A 12,765-nucleotide genomic window follows, 5' to 3' on the forward strand; every position below is an offset into this window, starting at 1 on the left:
CGGTATCACGTCAACGACATTTCCCAACAAATTTTACTTTGTATTAACTTGACCAAATTAAGAATGCTTTTGTATAGTAAAAGTACATGCATAAATAAAATAGGGCATTCCTGTCTCAAGGATGAAAACGATGTGGAACTATTACTATCGTAACATTGATTTCATATTTCAAGAAATATAGCGTACTGACTGTTCCAATGTATATGATAAAATTAGGTGCGAAAATAAAGTGTAATATTGGTCAGTGCGAAATGAAAATGATATCTCAAATTGCCGTTGCTAATTATATTGAAAACTCAAATAATAGGTAACGTATTTTTCAAAAAATTACTCACAAACTACGCTTGCGCCTACAACACTCTTCTCTAAAAACTCTTTCTTTGATGCATCCAGTACACAAGCAGTTTGAAGAATACATCAGAAAAGTAGCAAGAGCCTATTTTGGAGAGAATGCGAATATCGGCAACGTGGCATTCACATTACGTAACGTCTATGTGTAAGAAAATTGAAATGACAACGTAACACACACACTTGCATAACATCTGTGAGAAGATGATAGCGGTATCATGTTAGAGCTTATTTGACGATCGTCTTTATAAATATCTATGTGTACATAAATTCGATATCGTCGGTAAATGATGATAACATTTTCTACTTTTTAATGATCGCTCTACGTTATCGACGCTTTTCAAGTTCGTCGCTCATTCCGGCATCCCCTTAATGGGCAGACATAATTTTAATAAGGTGTTTAATTCTGCTCATTCTGCCGAGTGGAGATAAAAAAATCCTTCAAGTGACTGATAATCGCGCACTTTAGTCTCTAAAGGTTATAAAAGTAGAACCATTACGAGTCGAAATTTTGGCCCTATGTTAAACTTTGAATTCTACAATGTAGTAGGAGCTAAGTTAGCAAAGTAGATTTAATTCTAATGATACAATTTACCCCTACATTGATAATAATGATTATTATTACTAATGATTACTCTGATAATGTCTGAAATTTCCCTTTTCTTCAGCGTCAAAATAGACGTTGAATGGAACAGTGAGGCTGAAAGTAGGATCAAGATTGCGACTCGGGTTACTCCTCAATTTTTATGGGAAATATTCACTCGACGATTCAGAGTGAAGAATTTACTTTATATGAATGAAAAGTCACTCGAATTGTAACTCTATCTTTCGAGTGGAACTTTATTACGTGAAAAATAATTTTTTTCCAAATAGTTACAGATTCCAACAGATAGAATGTCACAGAAATGTGTCTATTTCCAACACGCAGCCGAAACAGCGCAGCAGCCCTGTCGCGGCCACCCGGGAGGGAAGGAAGGGCAAAGGATGGTAGGTCTTATTTGAAAAATACAAGCTCTGAGCACTGAATTGATCGCGTAGGATTTGACAGCTTGCGGAATCGAGCTCGTTGCGGCGTGTCGCGGGCCGATGGATTTCAGAACGACTCGTGACGGGGCGAGGGTGGAACAAAGCGAGGGTGTTGAACACAACTGATGTTCACTTATTGGCGGCGTGTCTGCCGGCATGGTGCAGTTACCCGTGGACCGCAGACGCGCGTCGGCGGATTCTACTTCCCTCTTGCTGCCGTGCGTGTGCGTATGCGTGTACACGCGCGCGTGTTGGTGCCAGTCGTGAAACGTGGGTGTGCGGCGGAGGCCGGAGGGTCGTGAAACAGGTGGCGCCGAAACCACGGCCGTGGGCTGTAGCTGTCAAATATTGCGGTTGCTTTAAAAATCGATCGAATCCCCTGCGCCCTTACCTCCCTCCTTCGCGGTGAGCAAGGCGTCTGTCTATCCTTCCTCTCGCGAAAGGCCCGTCGGGAAAGAAATAAAAAGAAAAACGTTACATTCGAGAAGGAGCTTCTTATCGCGAAGGGGAAGCGCTCTTATCCGCTGATTTAATTTTTCGTAATATATTCCTCAAGCGAAAATCTCTCTTCATCTTTGAATAAATCTTGGAGTGTTCGATAATTAATAATTGGTTGATTAATATCCCTGAACTTCCATCGTTTCTAAACGCGTAAGGTTTCCCCGTGGCTATTCATAGGTTTTACGGTATAAAAATAGCGAGATCGTGGGAGGTACGAAAGCCGCCCGTGGCCGCCTGACGCGACTTATTGGGATTTAATTTCTCGAGCGAGTTTATCACGGTGCACTTTTCGGGTAATAGTTGTTTCCGTGAAAAAATAGGCCAACCTTGGACCCGTAGTACCCTTCGGACATTCATTAGACAATTTAAGACACGTTATATCCCAATCCGCCGGTCCATTATCTGAAACCACATCGGCTTCTTGGAAGAGCGCTTCTTCTCCCCGGACTCTAGCTATTGAATAATATAATGACTTGCAACCCCATCCCCGCATAATAAAGATTTGCCCAGAGCATCGCTGCGCTTTTGCCTTGTTTTACCGGAATGACGAAATTCATCATAGCCACGAAATGGACGATCAAGCTTCCCTTTAAGAGCGCGTCCTTCAGGAATGTCTCCCCCCGTCGTCCGCCCCCTAATAACCGACTCTGTGGCTCTCTTCCCTTTGTCGACACACTCGCGAGCGAATGCAGTTTAAAAATATCGACTAGTATCTTTAACAAATATGTCTTTCTGACTCCGAGTTTTAATTGTCTAATAATAATAGTAATAATAACAAAAATTGCTAATAGTTGCAACAACAACAATTTTTATAGTTTTCATTTATTAACAATAAGTTTATAAAATTATTACTAAAATAATTAATATAATAATTAATATATATAATTATTAAGTATATATTAACTATTTATAATTATCAATTATAAATAGTTGGTATAACAACTTATATATAATATAATAATATAAAATTTTATATATAATATAAAATTATTATAATAACATTTTAAAGAGTTCTTATTATGAATAACTTTAAAACTTTTTTCAACCTGTTATTGATTCGCTACTAATCTGTTAATTTACTTATATAGCAATTAATTTTTATGATTCTCTCGTCCATGTTTACGAAATAATAAACGATATTCCACCCCATTATCTCGTTCTCCTCGACGGCGTCTTTCGATCGAAGGCGTCTTTCGAACGAGGCGTTCGAAGGAACGTATACCGCGATCGTTTCCGAGAGTCCTTAAGCAATTTGGATAATCTTTATTGAGAGACACTGGTGGCACTGTGCCCGCGGGGCATGACGGGCCCCGGTTTAGCTGGCTCAGGGGGTTGTTGCTGCGGCTTGAGGTGGAGCACCGTCCCGCTTCGTTCCTTCCTCTTCAGATTCTCCTTTTTTTTTTCTCTCGTACCCTCTTCCTCCCTCTTTGCCCAGGCCGCCAGACACGTAATAACATGTTACGCGGCTGCCAGAGACCGCGGGGCCCAAAAACGTCGAAACCGAAGGCAGCACACACGCCCGGGCTAAACAGCACTCTATGAGGGGCCGTGCTCGAAACACAGGGACACCGACACCTAATAACCCCTAATCTAGCGGGATCCCATAACTGGGACTAACTAAATGCTATTTCGTACGTGCGTACGCGCGTCGCGCATGCCGCAGAGCGCCAGCCGGCTCATCGAGTATGCGCCAATTTTTCTTTTTCTGCTAGTCCCTCATCGTGTAATTGATTCTATACATTTAATTATAGCCACTCGATACTTTTCACGTGTCCGCCCGATAGGCGTCTAATCGCGAAACGCAATAATAATAAACCGGTTGCGCGAGATTATCTCTTCCCTCTCACTTTCTGTACGGAGCGTGATTAAGCAACAATTAGCTGTAATACGACTCGATGAAACGATAAAATTAAATTACATCTTTCATTCACAGTATTATGAAATTATACTTCTGGGATAAAATCAGCTTCTCCAAAAGAGATATACGAAATGTTCTGTATCAAGTAGCTGCGTAAACTGATTTGCTCTCGTGAGAAAGTGAAAAAAAGTTTTACCTTCATTTTCGACAAGTAAGATCGTCGAGTTTTGCGTTTGTACATGCAAAAGGAAAAGGCATCAACAGGCGATTTCAACAATGCGCTAATGCACATTTTTTCCATCATTTTTATTAAATTTAGCGCGAGAAGTTCGCTGTCGAGCAGCGCGGCGATACAATCCTTTACTTTGAAAAGATTGACAGAGGCGCGAGATAAGAGGCCGCGATAATAACGAACCCGTAAGTAGGACAGGTGTCCGTGCGATAAAGCCCCACACGACATCTGAAAGTTATGCGCCGGCACGCACGCGTTTCCGCAAAATAAAAAGGGGCCGTAGGAGAGCGGTGCGCGCGGAAAAAGAACGAAACGGCTGCTATATATGATCCTTTGTCATCCGGAAGACAATCGGGAACGCCGTGATAAATGGTAAACATTAAAACGGGAGAGGGCGGGGAAGGACCGACGATCCCTTCGCGCGAACTCTTCCCCGAGGAAATCGCGTGATCTCGCGCGGGAAAGACAGAGAGAATCTCTCGAATCGACGGACGGCGCGATAAGAGTCGATCCTCGTTGGGGTAAATAGCCAAAAAGATCCGCTCGCTTCTCGATCGGATTACTTATTCCGCTCGATGCAATCTCGAGAATAGCGGAGTAGCGAGTTTTGCGAGTAATGTCACCCCGGGAAAGTGATGTCCCGTTTCGGTCGTGAGATTTTTGCCGGGCCGTTTTTACAACTTTGTTGTTCAAATTGTTACGGTGATGATAGAATTGTATTTTCAAATTAATTGACAACGTCGGTGAGACGTGCTGCTTAAATATTCTGCAGTGAAATCACACTCAAAACAAGTGAAACTTCACTCGAAAAAATAGTGAATATACTGCCATTCGGAATAACAAAAATGAATGTTTAACTCTGAAAATCAAGCGCCTCCCGGACGTATACTAATGCAGTTTTCCCTATTTTCCTCCTCTCTCTACCGAATATGATCACTGATTCACGCGTATATTCTTCGCTGGTCAGTTGACCTCATGACTATACCGGTTTTTTTATTTCTTTAGTAGTGAAGTTCTTTTCGTTCTAGTGAATCGGTTTTGCCAGTAAATTTTAGGACTGATTTTGATCAGTCATATAAGATTATCATATAAGATACACATATAAGAACATACATATGGTCCAAAGTAAATTAATTTTAGGGACAAAGTTGATGTCAAGTTATCCTATGACTATCCTATAACTATTCTATGTTATTTTATGACTCTATAAAATGTGATGTGGAAATAAAAGTAAAAAAAATTCAAAATTACGCATGAAAACCATATTACAAGTAAAAAATAAGGCAATAATTACGATAAGAGATTTAACAAATTTTAAGTCAAATTTTTGATAATACATATCGAGTACGTACGGTGTTACTCAAACACATAAAATGTGTGGACGTGATTACCAGGATTAATTCAAACTTACAGAGAATTGATTCTGTATCCATACTATTTATTTTCCCGTGGAAAAGAAAATATATTGTTCGCAAAATTACGCGATCGTGCTTGTCCGCTGAAAAATACATTCGTTGCATTTTTCAACTTTGCGGATGATGATGTAATTACGCTTACGCGTTAAGAGCGCGTGCTCGGCTTCGCCCGTCTCGAGAATCGCGCGCTCATACTTCGGATAAAAGATGAAGAACGATGAAAAACCACGGGCGCCCCTCGGCCGCCTTAATTCCCTCGTTTAACCGGCGTTCCCCCGGGAGGGGAATTTCACTGCGCGCATCTTTTTTCATATATTCTTTTATGGCTACTGGAGAGGAAAGAACGTCTCGTAGCATTCGAGACGCAGCGCCGGGGCGTTTCCGCGTCCTCCCGTAGCCGTTGAAAGCCCGGAGCGAGGACTCGTTAGAGTGTTCATCGGGCGTTTTTGGAAAATGTGGCAACGCGCGAGGCCCGATTCCCGTCGTCTCTTTGAAGCGTAAAAGGCATAAACGGAGGAAGGATTTTCCGTTTCGCTTCGGCGGAATAGCACGGGGTTGAAGGTTCACGCAAGGCGGGTATAATACCGAGTCGACTATCGAGCAATTTTGCTCGGGCGCGCGACGCCGAACCACGCCGAGCGGCTCGGCGATTTAAGGTCGAAAACGCGGACCACGAGCGAAATTATGCAAAATGAATGAAGATAAAAATACACAATGGATAGGGCGCACGCGATATTACGTATTACACGATGAAATCTTATTTATGGACGCGCCGGCGGTGGACCCACCCCGGCGGATGCGAGCTCCTAATATTTTACCTCATCGGTGAAATAAGAATTCATATCCCTTTTGTGACCGCTCTTCTCTCTCTTTCTCTTTCACTCTCACTTTCTCTTCCTCTCTTCCTCCCTCTCATTCGCTCTGAATACGATCCGACGAGGCTGGAAAACGCCCGGACGCTCCCCCGTAACGACGTCGTTGGACTTTCGTGCATCCGACGCCAAATTGACGCTTTCTTACACGACCGTGATGTAGCCCACGAAGAATTTAGACCGAAACATGCGATCCAGCCGGCGGCGGCGGCGGTCAGGACGACCGTTCCCTTCCAAGAACGTGCTGCGAGGTTCTTTAATTAATCCCCGAAAGGGACTCAGTCACACCGAGTCGTGTATCGCGACGGAACAATTCCGCGTCGGACGTTATTTGCATGGAAAATACTTGGCGTGATAAACTGGTCTTTGCCCGTAGACAGGCTGGCTGTAAAAAAGGATTCGGTGAAGAATCAGTAAAAATGTCTACGCGACACGAAATAATTAGCAACGTGGAGCAGAATAGTTCGCGCGGTACTCTTCACGTCGCGTTAGGCAATTTTAATGATTATTTGCGAAGTATCGCTGACACACTCTGCGAGATACGTTTCATGAGTCGATCGCGGATTACAACTTCCCTTTTCCTTTTTTTTTTCTTCTTTTCTTTTTAACAGGCAACCTCTCTCGGGAGTCTTAACACGGCAGGCAGCGGGAGATCTTTTAATCTCTCCATAAAAGAATCGCCGTTTCCTTCCAACGTGTGAGCGTAGCCGCGCTCCTCAACTACTAGTCCTAGCTATACACACCATCTTTTTGTACGGATATGGCGGCTTAAGCGGCGAGCCACATTGTGCAAACACGTAGAAGCAATTATTATTATTTATTATACATTTTGACCGTAACCATTGGCTTTTCCCGTCCCTTTCGCGACTCGCCATCCGCCTATTCTCAGTGGGCGGATGCCAACTGTTACGGCAGTACCTGTCACTAAGCTCCCAGATGTTATGGTCGGATGAAATCAATTCTGACACGAGTCACCGTGTCCGATCGTTTACGAAAATGTATTTGTCACATCGGCTGAAAGTAACGCAACTCGTAAAAAAAGATGACGGAAGAGCAATGTACCTTCTCATTTTTAAGTTTTCCTTTTTTCTTTTTTTTGGGAGAAGATAATATTGGCTATGATACGGTAACTAGGTTTTATGTTAGGTAAAGTCGTCATTTGCGCGCATATTAATACTTATTATTCAAATCACACTTTCGATAGCGCAGCGATATTTTAACCGCTTCGCGCCGTCCATATGTTATATAACTTTTTATATTTTTGGAGATATCGGTGCGATGACAATCGCTTTAATTCATGTAGTCCGGAGTGGGATGAGGTCACGTAGTCGACCTTAGCATGAAATAAATAGCATCGGAAATTCTAACCCCTAACCCAGGTGACAACCATGAACTCTTTGTCGCGCAATGCAGAAAGACTATGCATTGTTTGTCCGCGCATATATTCTACGTCGCTGATTTTTCCGTGAGACGACTTCCGTTGTCGGGGTCATCCGACAGGAAATCGCTACCCGAATGCGAAAACGCTAACACGATGATTCTTCGTTATGTTAATTGAGCTTCAAGTGGAATTTTACAAGAGTCATTTCTTTCGTTACATTCGCTTCTTTACACTCGACTAACCGCGAGCCGATTGTTTGCCTTTCATCGATATATTTCACGTGTGCACGTTCTCTCAGATTAAGTACGTGCACGATAAATATTTGTCTCGTTTATGTATAAAAATTGTAGCTTAAAAAATGTATTCTTCTCATAAAGTAAGATATAAGTTTTATTCCTAGGAACAAAAAATATTGAATGTGTCGAGAAACGTCAATTTTAAGAAATTTTGTTTAATTTAACGTAAGGATGCATATCTCAGAAATAATGTAAAAATTTTGTAAAAATCGACTTCAGAAAAAGCAGGTTCTCAGTTTGTTTTATATGTACGTTTGTTTGGAAAATTTGACGTCATCCTGTTATTTAGAAGTATTTTTACCTGTGTTGTTATGGAAATATACAATACTACCTTTAGTAAAGGAAAAGATAATTAAAAAATCAGTAAAGATCTCAATTTTCATACATATACTTTAAGCATTCAAAATTATCTATGCAACGTTTCATTATGATTCAGAGATCAAAGTTTAAAAGTCAGAAATAATATAAAGCAAAATGAATAGACTAAGAAGATATGTTAAAAACATAATAAAAAAGATATATGTCATATGTTTTCACAGGAAAACAGAAATATTAATGTATTTCTAATTTCCAGCTACTCTTTGCAGGATTTATAAAGATGTTATATCCTTAATTCGCAATTTTTGTTCTTATAATCTTATTGAGCAATTTCTTTCGTTTTCATACAATAAGTGGTCGAAGTACGCCTAGTGCAGTTCGTTTATTTTCGTCGTGCTGACGCTATGAGATTTCAAGGAGCAAAAGGATCAGAATGGCAGATTGACGTGAACGATAGCGAAAATATCACCTTTCATACGACCGACTTGGCGCAGCGTTAACTCGCGTGTTTCAACTCGGGACGATTAATATAAATTGAGATAATCGTCGTGGATTCGCGCTAATCATGGATAAACAGGTCGCATGCAGAAAGTCGCGTTACGATTGCTGTATCGAAATACAGCACGATGAATCGTCGCTGCCGTCTCATGCCGGAAGTCGATTTTCAAATCACCGTTATGAAATACAGCTAATAATTATTCGATATCATTCGCGCGCCCGCATACACGCACACACACACACATACACACATATATACACGAAGAGAGCATAGCGTGATGTGTGCGTATTACGGTCGACCTGATGGTATTTTACCGACACGAATGTCATCGATCTCGCGACAAGCGCTCGCTGCTTAACGGTACAAAAAGAATCTTATACATTTTTCGCGAGGTAAAGCGCCGTGTTCGCGCCGTGCCCGCGTTTGTTTGTTATAACGATAAACGGGCGATGACGACGACGACGACGACAATAAGAGCGAGCCTCTGACTCTGCGGGCGAACTTCGCCGGTGCGGATTAATCGAGTTTCGCGAACTTAATCGCCGCCGGGACAAATTGTCCTCAAGAAAGCGCTATCGCTTTAACGCATTAATTCGATGCGCGACCTCAAAGTTAGTCTGCAAACTCCTTTCCGTTCTTCCCACCGCGGTTTAATAAACCAGGTGACTTTGCTGCATGCGGCATTAACCCAGGACGTGACTGTCCGATCGTTTGTTCCCTCTTTCGTACCGACTGTCTTTCCATACCGCCGGCCGCAGGAATTCGAAAATTCTCGATAGGAATCAACCCTGCGTGTTTTCCCGAGTCGAAATTCTAGTCCTACTTCGATCTGAACTTTCTGTCATGTATATTCTGAGGAAACAGTGTACGTTTAATCATTACAGTGATTTGGTATTTTTGAAATCTTAATAATGAATAGGAGGAAGTGGATCATTCATGTTCGACGCATTTTTTCGGTAACTTAAAAGTTTGTTGAATAATTTTGAAAAAATTTATGTGATTTCTTTCAAATTTCAACTAATAAATTATAAGATTATTAAAAAAGTTTTTTTTTTAAGATTTTTGAATTATATTTTTTGAACAAAAATCTACGAAAAGAGCTACTCCGTTTAGAAAATCATAAATTTTGTAGTTTTTTTTTATAAAAGAAAAGAGGTTTGGAATTTTATATTTAAGATCGTAATAATTAATAACAAAAGTAGTCTATTGTAGTATTTTGAAAAAAGTTGAATTATTTCGGCATGTAAAAATGTATTTTTGTATAAGAAAATAAGACTAAATAAAAAAATATTTTTATACATTTCTAACATGGAACATTAAGGTCGCAAAGTAGGGTAAAATTTCGACTTGGGTTCACATCGCGATTAATAGCAGCCGAGGCTACTTTGTCCACGGCTCCTCCGTGAAATATACGTGTCTCGTGTAAATTGGGCACTTCGAATGCCTGCTCGCATCCGATATTTTCACCCGCGATTTTGCATCGAGCGCACCATGTGCACTCGTGCTGGTTCTTCCCGCGACAAAGCTGCCGGAGTAGGAGCCTGCGCTGCCAAAGAGCTTAATTATAAGGGAGCGGAGTGACCTCGTTAACGAAATGACTTAGACCAGCCTTCGGAGCCGCGCGAATTTTCCACCCTTTTCCACGCGGGCAAAGGAACGGGAACGAGCGAGACAGTGTGTATATTCCAAGTTCCGAATTAGGGTAGGTGGTTTGCTGCCCACCCCCCGGTGTTCCACAAGGATGTGCCTTGTTAATCCCACGGTATATTCGCCCTGGCGGAATATTGTAATTATATTAGTACGGGCGCGTTGAAATTTTCTCGCGAAATTCCGCGCGGAAGGGTAGTCGCGCAACCCCCGATTCCCTGGTTTTTCCGTTCCCCGGCCACGGTGGTAATTTGCCGTCCGGTCTTCGGTCGCGGCGCTATTTTCATAAGGGAGAGGAACGAGGGTTGCGCGCCCGCCGTGCCGCGCCGTCAGCAGCTATCCCGGGGAAATATAAAATTTTTAATATAATTACATGTATTTTAGTCAGTTGGCCCAACTCCAAAAATGCGATATCTCCGAACGTTATTATATTTTCTGCGTTGACTAGGCGGGGGTAAAAACGCGTGAACGCCGCTTTGAAACGGAACATTTTCATGCGGCATTTTGTATCCCTGTACCGCCAGATATATCTATTAAATTATTGCTCAATCAGGCTTTTGTTAGCGCGCGATACTCGGTCGAGCGATACTTTCGCGGCAAATGATCGTGTTCCTGCGAATTCAGGAACCGTGCGCGGCCCAAAACAATTTCGCCCCTACATAATAGTATAAATAACAGGATACGGGGTTATTGTACCTCGCATCCTTCCGATCGAATATAATTATCCTGATACCACAGTTGAGTAACTCCGCGACCGGGAGAATCCCAGCTCTAGCGATCCATCGGCACGTCGCGTCGGCAACGAATTCGCCTTTCTCTCTCTTTCTCACTCCCTATATCGCTTCTCTCGCTTTGTCCTACTGGTATTTCGGGATTTGCCACGGGCTGCTGCGCGGGCTGAGACGACCGATGAAGGAGGAAGGAAGGAAAATAAGAAAAGCAAGAGGACAACGACGAAGGGGGAAGCGCGTGCATGTACGCGCTCGCGTGTCTACGCGCTCGCTCTCCCGTGTACGTGCCGGCGTGGAAGAGAAGACGAGAGAAAGAGAGAGTATTGATCCCACCCTCTCCAGGAGCAGGAACCCCTAGCTGGCCTAACTTCACTCCCCCTTCGTTCCACCCGCCTGTTGTTGTGTGCTGCATACCAATTTGCTTGATTTTTTTCCTTCCATTCCTCCTCTCTCTCTTGGTGTTTCTTTGTCTCTCTCTCGCTCTCTTTCTCTATCTATCTCTTGCTCTTTCTTTCCTTTTGCTCGTTCATTTTCTCCCTGCCGCGCTGTGTGTCCATCCCTTTTCTTTCCATCCACCTATCTCCGACAGAGAGAGCTGAGTCGTCTCCCTTTCTCTGTATTTTTTCGCTCCGACTGATACGTTATTTCCTGTCTGTCTTTACGCACGCGACAAAACAAGCTCTGAAAACCGTATAATTTTGTTTAGTTTGATTCGTCTCGGTGGCGGATTATTTTTCGACTTTCTGCCTTGTCGAAAATTCGGATATGAATTCGGCTACCATTCCTTTCGTTGGGCTACCGTTTCGACATGGACAAACGAATTTCTAAGCGAGAAAGAGAAACGCGTGACGTTTACCGCCACGGTCGGGGTCTCCTTAGACGATTACAGGTGCCTTCCGGGCGAAATTTTAGCACAAACGAAACCGCAGCACCCGGCGCTGAAGTAGTAGCCAGAGGTTGTAAACGCCGCTCGAATATACGGAATTACAAACGATCGCTCGTAATGGACAACAGTTCACGCTGCAATAACATACATTTGCGCGAACAATCGGCGCTGGAACGGTGTGTCCAACAGTCGTAAAACCGTCTATCTAGTTACACGATTGCCGTGCATTCCTCAAGGAGAGAGAAAGAGAAAGAGAGACGGAGGGGGAAAGAGCGAGAAACACGGTGCTATCGGTCGTGGCGAATCGGACGTTTGAGAAGATTGCAAGTAAGAAGCTCGGTACATCGAGCAGAGGGACAAGCAACGGGGCGGTAGAGAGAACAGGAGGAACGGTAGCAAAATGGGCGGGTAAGGAGCGGGTTTGAACCTCGAGATAAACCTGGCCTCGTCTGGAATCTTCTATTAGCAATTACAGTTGTAATTGTTTCCTGCAATATGCATGGAAATAGTGGAATTATTTAAAAACCACCCCTACCCCATCGCCGCTCGAGTAGATGGGCAGAGCCGATGGTGGCTGCTATCGGGTGGACCGGCGATATTCACTCGCTTGCTCTCTTTCTCTCTCTTTTCTTCCTCGTCTTTTTCTTCTTTTCTAGTACTACCGTTATCTCTCCTTCTTACCTTCTGACGGGCGAAAATCCCTTGTTTCCTCTCTCTCTCTCTCTCTCTCTCTCTCTCTCTCTCTCTCTCTCTCT

The sequence above is a fragment of the Odontomachus brunneus genome, unplaced genomic scaffold, assembly GCF_010583005.1.
Source record: "Odontomachus brunneus isolate Ranch 3 - 2012 unplaced genomic scaffold, Obru_v1 Obru_scaffold_008, whole genome shotgun sequence".
NCBI classification, from domain to species: Eukaryota; Metazoa; Arthropoda; class Insecta; order Hymenoptera; family Formicidae; genus Odontomachus; species Odontomachus brunneus.